The sequence below is a fragment of the Rhinolophus hipposideros genome (genome assembly GCF_964194185.1).
Source record: "Rhinolophus hipposideros genome assembly, chromosome: 8".
NCBI lineage: Eukaryota > Metazoa > Chordata > Mammalia > Chiroptera > Rhinolophidae > Rhinolophus > Rhinolophus hipposideros.
Genome location: NC_138054.1, coordinates 16,539,121 through 16,554,231, shown reverse-complemented (window position 1 = coordinate 16,554,231; position 15,111 = coordinate 16,539,121). Strand labels below are relative to the sequence as shown.

General features: G+C 41.4%; 1 pseudogene across 1 annotated transcript in view; it reads right to left on the bottom strand.

Annotated features, from left to right (window-relative positions):
* Positions 1–346, bottom strand: part of LOC308501481 (dynein light chain roadblock-type 1-like) — a 54,242-nt pseudogene extending 53,896 nt beyond the window's left edge. Inside the window, exon 1 of the transcript in view lies at positions 220–346. The product of the transcript in view is annotated as a dynein light chain roadblock-type 1-like (transcript). The remainder of the gene's footprint in view (positions 1–219) is intronic.
* Between the last annotated feature and the right edge of the window lie 14,765 nt (positions 347–15,111).

Here is a 15,111-nt window from a genome sequence, read left to right as displayed (position 1 = left end):
CAACCCACTCCCTCAAAGCTGGAGCAGCTAGCCCCACCTGCATTGCACTCTTTCTTGGAAAACTACGGTAGTCCATGGGCCCCAGGTGGGTGGCAACTGGTCTTGGTGTCCTGAGACTTTTGCTGAGTAGCTCCAGGCTCAGCCCTGTCACTAAACCAGAATCTACAAGTCCTCCCACAAGTCCTCCCACTCTAGTGATTCCCTGAGACCCTGCATTACCTGACTTGCATACCGCCTGCGGCTTTGTCAGTGGCTGAACCTTACGGGAGCTGGCAGGTGGCAGCAGGCCGTGGGGTATCCTGGCTTTGTGCAGAGCTACCTCAGGCCCGGTACTGGTGGCAGACATCCTCAATTTGCAGCATGGCCTCCGACATGCTTCCAACTTTAGCACAGGAAGTGAACAACCACGATTGCATTGTGGCTCCTACCAGGTAGTCCGTGGCCAGTCACAGGCAGTGGGTGACCTAGGTCTGCAAAGGAGCCCCTCCCCAGAGGCCCAGAATCAACATACTTGGAGGTTGGCTCTTAAGACCACAGCAGAGCACCACCTGATTAGCTCCACAAGCAGCACACAAAAAGGGCAGTATCAAAAGGCACCAGAGCCCACTGGGGTGAACCCTCCTCCATGGAGTAAGCCCTCCACATAGCAGCCCATAAGCTGTGGATATAGCCAAACCCCACAGCTAATCAGCCTAAGGGCTAATCGCCTACTGGCATGGGTGCTGGACTTATCCTGGTGATCACTTCTTTAGGTATATAAATGTTGAATAACTATAGTGTACACCTAAAACTAATATAATATTGTATGTTAGCTATATTTTAATAAAAATCTCAAGAAAATAAAAATGCTAGTTTCCAACCAGGGGTTATGTGATGTATTCATACAATGGAATACTATTCAGTCTTAAAAAAGAAGAAAATGTGTCCATGTGTAACAATATGGATGAACCTGGAGGAGACTGCACAAAGTGAAATCAGCCAGACACAGGACAGATACTGCATGTTTCCACTTATACGAGATAATCTAAAAGTAGTCATGCTCAGAGAACAGAATGGTGGCTTCCAGCACCTGAAGGGAGAGGGAAGTGAGGCGTTGTTATTCAATGGGTATGAGCTTTGAGTCATGCAAGATGAGTAAGTTCTAGGGCTCTGCTGGACAACACGGAGCGTGTAGTTAACACTGGGGCATTGTGTGCATAAACATTTAAGAGGGTAGGTCTCAGTGTTCTTGTAACAACAGCCAAGAAACAAAACAAAACCCTAAAGAGGCACAGGAAACTTGTAGAATTGATGCATGTGTCTATTACCTTGATTGTGGAGATGATATCACAAGTATGGGCATATTTCCAAACTTATCAAATCATACACATTAAATATATGTAGATTTTGTAGATCAATTATACCTCAAAGCTGTCTAAAATTTTTAAAAAAAGAATATTGACCGCTTAGATTTTTGATATTAAAAAAAATATATGTTAACTCTTGGAAAGTCAGTAGCTAGAGGGATTTCTTACATGTGTTCTCTAAAACACGTTCTAATATTAACATTTTCTAATATCATCATTAAACATTGTAAAGTTCTAATAATATATTATTATTATATAATTAGTATAATTCGTTATAATATAATAATATTATGAAGCTCTAACAATAACTTCCACAAAGTGTTACACTTTCAGGGCTACAAAAAAAAATCTCCTCACTTACCCAGCCTCCTTATTTTCCTATCATGGAAACTGAGGACGCAGAATTAGAGACTTTGCCAGTATCACATCACCAGGCTCCACTTTTTCTATTCCTTGATGCAAGATACTTCTATTAGGAAAAAAAGAAGAAAATATCTAAAGAGTGTCCAAAAATAAGAAGTCTTCTTTTAAAATAAAGCCTTAGTTCACATGGCAACTCTTCAGAGAGGCCGTCCCCAGCAGTTTCTTACTCAGCTCCTTTACCTACAAAGAATTTAGCTCTACCTGAGTGGGTGGATTTATTCCAATCCAAAGTCTTCTGCACTAAATGTAGGTGCCGGGACCGCAGGAGTCCTCTCTGTTTCATTCACAGATGTATCTTGAGCACCCAGAACTTGCTTGCTCCTAGGAGATGCTCAACACGTTGACTGTTAAATGAATAGATGAATGAATAAGCAGATGAATGAAATGAAATCTGGCTGCCACTAGAGGTGAGAACTGAGGACTAACGATAGGAAAAAACAAAAATTAGATATGAAAAGGCTGTATGTTTTCAAACTGCAATCAAAAAGAATAATCAACTGAGTGGGCATTTTGAGAAACTTCACACAAATTCCATCCTCCCACTCTATGAAGGTTAAGAAGATCTGAGATGTTGCAATCTCCTTAATAGCTCCCGAATTTATCCTTAGGGTCAAACTCCTGGTATTTGACAAATTAACTAACTTACACATGCTAGATATTTTATGATAATATTTTAGATATTAGAATGAAAAGTGTCAGAGGGAGCCAGCAAGCAGAAGGTGAAGCAATACACTAGAACAAGATCATCCACATCACAAATATTCAGCTCTTGGCTGTCTTGTGTTGCTTGAATACAGGAATTCAGATTTCAAGATGCTGCTAGTACGGACGTCCTTTTCCAGGTGTTCCAAAACAGCCAAAATTCAGGCATGTTGCCTGTCATCTATTACAGTAGTGACTATAAAAATTCAATTTGATGTAATTCAACACAATGTAAGTTATTGAGCATCTGCTTAACAAATTATTACACTGGGCATTTGAGGGGGAGATATATGAAAAAAGTTGAATTCTGATGAATGTTGGCTGTTTGATGCATTGCCTGTTTGGCACATTGACTGCAGGATACCAGCAGCAGATCATTTTTTTTTATCTTACAATTGTGAGGCTGGAAGGATAAGGGTGGAGCCCTTTCTGTTGGATTAATTAAACCCACATTAGTAAAGTTTAAAGACGTTGAATCTGAAAAAGTGTTCAATGGGAATAAACAGAATTTCAGTGACCAGAATAAGCATTTTCAGTCAAAAGAACAGTATGAAAAATAAAACATTAAGGCGATGAAGAAAGTGGTTTTTTAAAAGGTACAGAGGACTTAAAGATTGTTTTCTTATCCACTTAATGTAACTTTCAGTGGATAACCTTGGTTTTATGTAAGATCAAGAAATGAGGGTAAAGAAGAATATAGAATTTGCAGATGATGATAAATGACAAAGAAAGATGAAGCTTTAGACAGATGAAGACAACAAAAAGTCATCAGGAGACCCCATTGAGAGCAGAGTCAGCAAGAAAATACACATATGAGGAGCTGAAAATGGAGTATTCAGCATCCAGAAGGGAAGAACCTAGAAAAAGAGGAGAAAAAGGAAATTTATCATAAAACTGCAACAATAGAACAGAAGCCAAGACAAACTTTGACAGCTTTAAAGGCATAGTTGGCTTAATTTTCTAGCGTGTTTTTTATTGGTTGGATTAGGTACAAGTGGCTCCATTGGTAGACAACATGTAATCAAGAGACCATTTTTGCAACAAAACAAACACAGTGTATCTTGGCGGTGGCATACAGACACCTGTTATGTGTTGTTGGCCTACACAAGGATGCTTGTCCTATTTCTAACAGCGTGGGGCCAGTGTATTAATCATGAGGCTTTTGGCTCTAGGTAACAGGAAAACCAAAGAAACCAGCTTCAACAACAAGAAAAAAATGTACTACCTGCCATAGCAGAAAGTGGGGAGGTGGTAGGGGTGAATTGGGTCTCCAGGATCAGTGAACTCAGCTGCTCAGAGCCGGCAGGATGACCTAGATTTTCACCTGTCTGGTCTGCCATCCTCTGTATGTGCTCTGACTCCCCTCATCTTCACAAGATCGCGGTACAAGCTCCAGGCATCACATCCTCACACAATACCAAAAGCCAAGAGAGAAGAGGCCCCCTTTTAAAGAGAACACAGAACCTAAGCAGAAGCTTCCAGTCCCTCACATCTTAGATTGGCAAGAATTCTATCAAAGGTCATTCGTAAACCAATTAGTGATAAGAATTGGATTACCAATTGGCTTAGATTAATCATGATGTATCTCCAAGAGGCTAGGAGGGTCCAGCCTCCCCGAAGCCAGGCAGATGCCTGAATAACAGGGTTTTGCTAGTTAGGAAACAGGGTTTGGGAGAAAGGCTGTTGGGTAGGCAACAATGGTGTCTGCCATAACCTCTCATTCTTAATTTATACACAATAATATTCACTTTGTGTGGTGGGCAGATCTATTGGTTTTAACAAATACGTAGAGTTGTATAACCACCACCACTACAATCAAGATATAGAAAAGCATAATATGAGGGTGGGTGGATGGGTTTGTGATCAACCTGTAAGGACTTCCTGTTGTGGCATAAACAAGCAAGAGAGAGCCATGGTTCTGATACCCTGTGCCCTTTGCCTTTTACACATTTCCAGGAGGATGACCAGGCAGTGTCTCAGTTCAATACAGGGAGGTACAAACAGCATGTTATGGGGGCTCGAAGAAGGAGAGACTCCCACTCTGGAGCTGTGACTTGTCCTGGGAACTATTTATGGTTCCCAGGTAGTCCACCCAAAAGGCCACTTCTGATTGCTCTGATGGTTGACCAGACGGCTTCCTTTGCTCGCTAGGACTCATAACCCTTGCTTCATCTTGCCCATGGTTCTTATGATCCCTCAGCTAGCTGGCTGGGGTAATGCAGGTCCTCTGTTTCAATTCAGGACCTGTTTTCATCTTAAAGAGGAAGGCTGAGTCTGCAGAGAGCCTTATTCCAGGGAGGACGGGTGAGCTTCCGGATGGCATGGTGCTAACTTGGGTTTGCTTTTTGCTTTTTATTATGGTAGCTAGGTGATGCGGACAGACTATTTCAGAAGACAGGCATGGCCTCTGGGATGAGTTTGAATACAACAAGTAATATAGTAAAATAAAGTAATGACAATAATAAGGACAGCAAACACAGTAGCTAACATTTATAAACTCAAAGACTGTCCGGGGAGTGCAGCTTTTCAGCCCTGTCCAACAATGCTTACAGTGTTTGGAGTATCATGAATGAGCCCAACTGTGGCTGAAACCACAGTCATCTAATCCGGGTTGCTTTCTTCCCAGGAGCTGGCGCCAGTGCTCGTCTTTATTGCCCAGAGCCAGTGCTTACCCATATAGTGCCTTTGTGCAAAGTAGACAAAGTCTCCCCTTCCTCATGATTCTTTATTTCCCATCTATTAGAAAATCATTGTAATATGCAGTAAAATTGGAATAGTGAACATACAAATCCTTGGGGCATGAACTTTGAACGGTGCCCCTTCAGTTGCAACCATCACACGGCTGTGAACAGTGGTCTCAGAACCCAGTTGTTAGGCAGATGAAAAAAGTCTTATTGTCTCAGAAATGTAGCAGGTCTGGACCAGTAGTTTGAAGGGGGTATAGTAGTTTCTTAATTTATTCATTCAGCACTTATGGAATGGTTGCTATATGATATGTGCAGTGCTAAGTGCTATGCCAGCATTATCTTATTTAATCTCCACAAAACAACTGGGGACAGGTATTACTTTTATCTCTATTTTACAGATGAGGAAGTCAAAGTTTAGACAATATGTACCACTTGCCCTAATTCACATGGTTAGTAACTGACAGCACTTACCTAGACTACTGATCGAGCTGACACTAAAGTTACCACTCTGCTTCTGAATACATGTGCACGAGTGCACATTTATACATTTCTTTTTACATATAACAATACTGTGGAATTGATGTTGGTAGATCTTATGGACATTCATATTATCATATTTGTACATTTTATATATTTTTGTTGGGTTTCTCAGAAAAAGAGAAGGGTGGCCTGTGCTACTTAAGGTGCTTCAGAAAATGATGTAAACACATTAAAAATTGCAAATTTGAGGGAAAAAGTCTTTTCGGACCATATGACTGAAGACAATACAAGTAACTTCTTCAGCAATAGAGGTGAATTGCACGGTGCTCCTGTGTCGCTTCCTCTTTGGGGGCCGAGTGTGCTTTGGCTCAATTAGGAGGATTTAGCCCTCCCAACTGGAAGCGTGTTGGCAAAGACTCAAGCCTGAGAGGCTGATTTTTTGCAGTGATAATCCTTAAAATCTCAGGAGAGACCACGTGGCAGCTTCCCCTCTCAAGCATATGCCCAAGAGGAACTTAGGGGCTTAAGAACAGGTTTTCCTTTCTTTTTGGTTTCTATAGTCATGGGAGCAAAGCTTTGGGCCAATAAAACACTCTTGCTAAGTCTTGCTATCCTGTCACTTTCTCTGAGGAAGCTGATTGAAGAGAATGAGGACTGAAAAATTTTGCCCAAGAGCTTATTTGGTTTGCTTACAAGAAGGACTCTTAATTTAACTTCCTAAGTAGATTTAGCAATTAGAGTTGCCTACAAGAGTTTAACCTAGAGTTTTCCTGAGAGAGTCTCACCCTCCATCGTGTCTGCCTGTCTTGCAGTACCACATCTGTATAATTGCAGTTAAATTCACATCTTCTTTTCCAAGCAGAAGAGATATACACGACCAGATCCAGGCGGCTGATTCTTCCATCAGTTAGATTCAAGAAGCATGCAGGTACAAAGCACTTTGCTGGCCACTCCGGGGTGATGGAAAGATGAGCAGGATGATCTGGGACCTCGAGACTTCCACAAGTCATTCAATAAATATTTATTAAGTACTTGCCCTTTGCTAGTCTCTGTTCTAGGCATGGGAGATCCAGCAATAAACAAAGCAGACAAAAGCTCTGTACTTTCTGGTGGGGGAGACAGAAAAGAAAGAAGTCAATGTATAGTATGATAGATAAGGTAAGTGCTATGCAGGAACTATTGTAATCTAGGCATATGTATTAAAAACAAACAAACAAACACCCTCTGATGCTATGTGTTGGGTGCAAAGTGCTCTAGGATTACAATGGAAGACAAAATTCATGGGACAGAGGAGGGAGATTGGTGGAAGAATTTGTGCAAGTGGTGAGACCCTGAAGAAATTTTAGACCAGATGAATATACCCACAGTATAAAGAGGAAAGGAAGAAAAGCTCCCTAGGCATTGTGAAGCATTTCAGAAAAGGTCCAGTAGTGAGGAGAGGGGATGGAAAGCATATTCAGAAGAGCTGAATAGCTTACCCCGGTCTCAACAGTGAGTGGGACGACAGATGGAACAGGAACCGGTTCCATCCATGGAAAGCGTTATGGAGGACAAACGATGGAGGATTTTGACTGCTAGGAAGTATGGGTTGAGCTCTGCAGGCAGACAGCAATGTGTCAGCTGGATGCCCTGTCCAGGTGCAGGGAGACGCCTGGGGTGGTCCTGGCCCTGATGGCTGGCTCCTAGTGGCATTGAAGCAAGAGTTTTTGGTTTCTCTAAAAAAACTGGTAGCATTATCTTATTACTCAGATGGTCTCAGAATAACAAGCTAGACATTTATATTCAAATGTGATCTTTCCCAAGCCACTGACATTCAAGTTCAAGGGCAGTAAATTGAGGCTCTTACAGATTCACAGCTTCTTCCTTTTACAGCTGGAATGGAGCAACTTGGGAGCTGAAAACCTTGAGCACTATCAGTAACGCTTAATGATTTCTTGCACCACGCCTCAGTTAAGGCTTATACAGGCATACCTCGGAGATATTGTGGGTTCAGTTCCAGACCACTGCAATTAAGTGGGCATCTCAATAGAGCAAATCATAATCTTTTTGTTAGTGGGGGTCTTGCTTTCAATTAGTAAAAAATGCAATCTTTGTGACGTGTAATAAAATGAAGCACAATGAAACGATGTATGCCTGTATTACGAGGTGTGGTTTCTGTCTTCTCTTGATGAATTGCATATAGAAGATGAATTGCATATAGAAGATCAAATAAGTTTTGGAAAGGAATAAATTCTACCATCTATACTCTCCTGATATTGCAATTTACCCTGATGGTTCATAGCAACACAGAGCCCTAAAGACAAAAGAAGCAAATACTTCAATTTTTCACTATCACCCCCAGTTGACTCCCCTTTGCTAACTCAGCCAACAAAGATATTTGGTTCACCCAAGTTTAAAGAAAAGCGTTTTCCATTCCCTTCTTCTTCTTCTTCCACATTTTCCTTTCCTATACTTATTAGGCTCATTTCTGTATCCTCCCTTTGTTGGTGTTTACAGTTTCTGGAAAGGAAGAACAGAGAGATGCTTGCATGGGGGTTTTTAGACTTTTTTGCCAAACAGCCTGTACAATGTGACTCTTTTCCCATCTTTCCTCAAAGTCTTAAGAAAAGTATCCATTTCTCAGAAATGCTGTGTAGAGTTGGCTCTAGCTTTTTGGCCTGTTTCCCAGCAACTGTGGGCCTGGAACAGAACTGTCCCTGGAGGAGGGTCCACCATACTGGTTGCAGAAAGCAGATGCGATGCACATACATTCTCCCCTCCAACTCAAAGTCCTAGCCAGCCCAGGCTCTTGTTCTCTCCTCAAGGATTAGTAGTGGAAATTAGAAGCCAGTTGAAGAGGACTGGCAAAAAAATGGGTATTAATATTGACACTTTGGAAGTTCAAAGACTTGCCAAGACTTCGGTCCTTCCGTTGTTTTCAAGGATTCTTTCAATCAGTCAAAAATCCCAGAATCCTAATCTCATTTGGTTCTACCCGTATATCTTCTCGGTGTTTGTTTAAGGGTTTTGTTCCCCCTGAAAAACACATGGTAGTTAAAATAATGTAAACTTCCTTCATGGGGAAAATGAGGGAGGGTGACATTCCCCAACTTCCCAGAAGAAGTAGACCTGGGTGTTTTAAAAGGGAAGTGTAAGAACCATAAGTAGTGAGGATTCTTGCAATCCCCAAACTCAAGGGCACTGGTATAAAAAAACTGCTTAGAAAAAACAAAAGCAAACAAAACAGATTATTTGCCATTATATCCCTTCAGATGTTCTGCATGAAACCATCCGAAGCCATGTGTAATTTTGAAGCAGGGTTGAGTGGGGCTTAAGAGCTCCAATGGCCTGCGTTTGTCAATTGGTTCTGGTACCAATTCAGAAGTGGGTGTGTGGGGGGCAGGGTGGGGCTTCCCATACAATACCAAGCAATTCTCAGAGAATTGAGCTTAATTTTGATACCATCTACCTGGAGAAGGCACCAGATTCCACAGATTAAGAGTTTGGTCCTACCGGACCGTTCCCCTTCCCCTACTCCCCACCCTGCCCTGCCCTGACTTCAGGTATCAGTCCAAATCCAGTCTGTTACCTGTGCTTCTGACCAACCAACTATACACCAGAAGTTCCCATAATCCTCTCCTTAGGTTCAATTAATTAGCTAGAGAGGCTCACAGAACTCAAAGATAACATTTTACTTACTAGAATACCAGTTTATTATAAAGGATACAACTCGGGAACAGCCAGATGGAAGAAATGCCTAAGGCAGCGTACAGGGAAGGGAGGAGCTTCCATGATCTCTGTGTGACACTCGCCCAGCACCTCCATGTGTTCAATGACCCAGAAGCTCTCCCAACCCCATCCTCTTAGGTTGTTGTGGAGGTTTCCTGACTCAACCTCCAGCTTCTCCCCTCCCTCGGGGTTGGGGTTTGGGACTAAAAGTTCCAGCCCTCTAATCACGTGGATGAGTGCCCTGGCATCAGCCCATCCTGAGATACGGTCCAAAGTCTCTCATCGACATAATAACCTTTGTTACTCTCATCACTTAGAAAATTCCCAGGGTTTTAGGAGGTCTGTGCCAGAAACAGGGACAAAGACCAAATATATATATTTTTATTATAAATCACAATATCACAGTTTGACTCCTGGATTTCACTCTTTCTAGCTCTGTGATCTTGAGAGCTCACTTCATATTTCTGTGCGTCAGGTCCTCATCGATAAATGAGGCCAATAAGAGTACCTACTTCATAGGCACGTTATGAGAATGAAATGAGTTAACTCCTATAGAGCCATTAGAACAGCCTAGCATCTAAGGCTGGCCTTTTATTAACACCTGTGCTGAGACTTTACCAAAGATTCTTAAGTGCTGTTATAAAACAAAATTCAATTGAGTAAATTTGAAGATTTAATTAGCATTATTCAATGATTCATGAATTAGGCAGCATCCCATGTAGCAAATAGAAAGGAAGTCCAACGAACTGTACAGAATGGGAGGCTTTTATAGGCAAAGGGGGCAGAAAATACAAAGTTTCGAGAGAAGGGTGGATTGCTTCAGACCAGGTCACCTTCCTTTGGGGAAGAGTATGGGTCTGTTAGGGAGATGACCTCACTAGTACTGACCAGATAATTCCAGATTGGTGTTAAGTCTTGGTTTGCTGATGTGGGGCTTAGCACAAATGACTCCATGTTGGGCCTCTTCTTTCTTTTAAGTACTGTGTGTAAATTTAGTTAAACAGAGGGGACACGGGAAGCTTCTTCTCAACAGGAAAAAGAGCTTTCAAACATAGGAGTCATATGAAGAATTTTGGAAAAGCTTTCTAGAATCAATTACTGACATGGGGGTGAGGCTCATATTCCCACAAACCAGAGTGTAGGGGTATACCTTACACTTTCTCCTGCAAGAGGGGGAAAGCAGAAGAGGGGACACTCAGAAAGATTTATAATTCTGTTCTAAGTTTCCTTTTCTAGTACAATTGGGTCATTTGTTTTTGGTAGAGCTTATATAATAACTAAAACCCAGGAATGTCGTGGGTATACTGTGTTTGCCTGAAAATAAGACCTAGCGGGACAATCAGCTCTAATGCTTATGTTAATTTTTGCTCCAAAAGATGCGTTAGAGCTGATTGTCCCGCTAGGTCTTATTTTCGGGGAAACGGTACATTTAGAGGGACTTGGGCTTGAACAGATAACCTGAGTGCTATTTCAGAAAGTCCTGCCTGACTCTAGGGTTGTCATACTTGCCCCCCCCCACCTATAAGCATTGAGCTGCATGTGCAGGGTAGCCTTTGAAGAGGCTTAGATGTGAGGCTTTGTCTCTCTCTCCTCTACCTCCTTACTCTCTCATACATACACTCTCCTGGCCTGTATCAGCAATAGCCTCCAGTTTTGAACACAAAGGACATTTGTTGCATGCAATCGTTTTATAAAGCTGGCTTATTTCCATTGTAAATACTCAGGAAATTGGAAGTGAAAGAGAAAGGTATTTCCACATCTGAAGCTACAAAAAGGCTGTGATTCATTTTTGGTCTCTTTATTAAGAAGCCTAGTCTCAGATAATTTGCAGCAAAGTTTTACCCTGGAGCAAGTTTCCTCAGTCATGTTAAATTCATGGGGAAAATCCTCCTAGGATTTCAAACTGAAAAATAGATAGCTTTAATAACAGAAACGCTGATGTAAAGAGCAGGGAAAGGTGGCATGTTCTAACCATTTAGGGAAAAAAATGGGTAAGATGCTATTAATAAGCCCTGCTATATTTTTATCTTACCATTTTCTTCATCCGAAGGAATACTGAGATGAGCTTTTAAATTCTGAATGATTATCTGACAGCTCCCATCTCTAGGGCAAATTATTAGCAAGGGTTTTATTTTGCTATTAACTTTATTCAAAACTCAGAGGACACACACTTACCCAAGCCCAGAGGAAGACATCAAATCTGCAGACGAGTGCTAGGAACAGAATTTCAGAACCCAGCTACTTCTAGATTCTTTCACGACCTGTGTGGACATTGACCTTCTTAGCAAGTGGAGCTGGGGCAGAGCTTGGCAGGGCCTCTAGCACCCTCCTGGACATGGTCCCAACCTAACTTCCCATTTCCATCTCTCACCATTCCACCCTAACCCATTCCACCACATACCCTGTATTCGTTATGCCAAACTGTCCACTGGTCCTAAATATGCCACATTTTGAACACTCTCCTTCCACCCACCTTTCCTATCTGGGTAAGCTTCAACGTGTCTTTTTAGACTCATCTCCAATGTGACTTGCTTCCAGAAAACTTTCCAATCCCAAACAAAGCTAGTGGCATCTTTTCCTGCTCTTTCATAATACTGAGTACCTGCTTCTTTGTGGCGCTTAGTAGACTGGAGTATGAGTTTAGTGGAGTATTAGTTTAGTTTGACTTCTGCAATTACAAGAGGTGTTCAAAGTGGTTCCCATCAGGGTTCCACTTCTGACGATGGCGAACGACTGATTATGGCGAACGACTGATTACGGCGAACTACTGCTCGAGCAACGTTGACCAGTTTCCACTTGTATACATTTTTTTGGCACCCTTGTATATACATACACACATATACATATATACATATAGTTTTTGATCTTAGAACTATTTATATTTGTTTCACAAACTTGTATAGGAATTTTCTTCTCAGAAGAATCACTCCTTGATACAAGGCTTACTCAGACCTTTGAGGTTTTTCTTCCCCTTGCCATCAGCACAAGCTTTATGAACAGATGTTTAGCTTTTGCTTGAAGTGAATTTTTTCTTTAAGCAAGAGGCAGGTGTGTTAAATGTGTCATTTGTGTGATCCTGACATAGTTTCATTTTTAAATTCATAGGGTACTTTCATACCTTGCAGTTTTTGAACAAACTCATTTCAAGGAGATTCTGCAAATATGAATAAAAGTAATTTGTAATGTTTTAGGATTTCTGTGAGAAGGCACTAAACATGATAAGCAATGAGAAAGACAAAAATGGTTGCATTTTGACTTAATTCTCGCTGTGCTCAAACACCATGAAGGCATCTTTTTCCATTGTTTGGTAAAACTACATTAAAAACTTTGGCCTTCCTGGGTGACTCTGGCTTTCTCAACACCCAAGTATCCTTTGCACCCCTCCTTCTTCAGGAGTGACTCATACATACACTTTCCTCATGCTTGTGTTTGAAAATTTGCCAAAATTTCTGTCCTGCAGAGTATTTCTTTCTCAAGTTTGTCTTGGAAGAGTTCATATTTTACCGAAAAGTAGTCACCCAAGGCCTTTTGATTCTCAGTGCTCAATGGCAGAGGTAAGAAGACAACCCAGAGAAGTTACCAGCATTGCATTTGAATTCCCATCTGTGATGGGATAAATACAGAGTAGACACATTTGGATGGCGTAGAGTGGGAAAAAACATTCCTAGCTTCAGCACTAATTTTCCTAAGCCTTAATAAAAAGATGAAAGAATGCTTTGTTCAAGTCTCGTAAACGGTGCCTTTTGGCAGAACAGCCTCTTGAGGCTTCAGTGTCTCTAGAGTCCCAAAGGTTCAGGCTCTCCATTTATTCCTTTCTGCTGTATTTTTTTTTCAGGTGTACAAAACAATGTAATAGGTAGACATTTACACCCTTCACAAAGTGATCTACTATACCTTTTGACTTACCCTCTCCATGGCTCTCTCCTCTATGCCCATCCATGCCCTGCCACTGAAACTACACAATCAAAATTCTTCTCATGGCCCTGCTTCCTCTTATGGTACCATTTTGATTTACTCCATCTCACCACCAAAAGCATGTTGGCCCCCATTTATCGCTTCCACATCCTTCTCACATTTGTCCTCAGCTCACTATAATCTGGCATCCTTGTAGTACCCTCTCCTCATAATGCGCTCACTCTTTCTTAGAACCCAGGACCTCCTAATATTGCCGTCTTATGGCCCTTTCTTGATACTCCAACTCCTTGACTCTCCTAGTCTTTGACATAGCTGATCTGCCCATTTGAAGTGGTATTCTGGCTTAGCTTTCCGTCTCTTGATTTTTCTTATCCCTGTTTGTTCTTAGACTGATTGAGTCTACTGCAGATGTAGGTCTTTCAGGCCTCCATCCTCAGCTTTATTCTTTTCTCCCCTTTAATGTTCTCCTATAGATAACTTCTTATATTGTCATGTGTTCAAATAACAAATATGAGTCACCAAATGCTTTTTACTTTTATCATCCTTTGGAAGTTCCAAAACGTTTTCAACTGACTCTACTTGCCTGTTACCATGCATCTCAAATACATTATGGCCATAACCACATTCAATTTCCTCCCGACTCCCACGGTTTGCTCTCATTTGTCCATTAAAGACTACCGATTCCAAGCTAGAAACAGAATTTTTATGACTTGTCTGTCTCACGGATGGTATTTCTGAAGTCTTTTGACCTCTCATTCTTTTTATGTTGATATTTGATTAAAATTGAGTTCCCTGTCTCTGCTCTCTTCCAGCTCCTGTGTACCCTTTCCTGTGGTAGGAATTCTCAGTGCAAGAACCAAATCTGATTGCTTCTCTTCTGTCTCAAAAGTTCCTTCAGTAGTGGAGAACCAAGTCCAAGATAAACTTGAAATTCAAGGTCCCCCACGACTGTAACTGCAGCCATGTTTCTTCACAGCTTAATTTCTTACCACTTCATCGACAGAAGGGGATGGTCCAGCCCCATCAAACTGCATTCTAGCCGTGCATGTGCCATGCTTTTTTCCCTACCTGGTAAAATCCAACGAGAAAAACCAGCTCGAAGTTCCTTTGTGAAACAGCTTTATCTTTGGTCTGAATCCAAAATTAATCACCGTGTTTTCTGCCTTCATCGTACTTTCCTTATAGTTCTACTATATATACCACCTTAAAATATAGTGACTTTCATATTAGTCACTGAGCTTAAGGAGTCCACGGTCTAATGCGGTGAACAATGTTATCTTCTCCATTTGTTGGCCTGTCATTCATCCATCCATCCATCCAGTTAGCATTTTGAGACTAACACACTTAAGATCCCCTCCAGTGCTACTACTCTACGATTTTGAATATTATTTAACTTCTCTATATAGAGAAACTAGTATATGTTACAGGCTAAGTACATGATACAGGCACCCTGTATCACTCATGTCTTAATCATTGCTCAGTTTCCAAAGCTCTGTAACTTAGTAACTTCAATAAACGTGTTGAATGAACAAATGAGGTAATTCCTAGAAATTGATGGAAGATTGGTTAGGTATAGGAATATAGTCACCCGTGACATAATGACGCTTTGGTCAATGATGGACAACATATATGATGGTGGTCCTACAAGACTACAATGGTGCTGAAATTTTCCTTTTGTCCAGCGACATCATAGCCATCGTAATGTCAGAGCACAAGGCCAAGCTATTTTTAAAATACAGTGTCACTTAAGTGTTTATAAAATCTTCAGTAGTGAACAGTCATGCCCTAGCCTTCACATTCAGTCAGTCACACTTACTGACTCACCCTGCAAGCTCCGTTCTTGTTAAGTG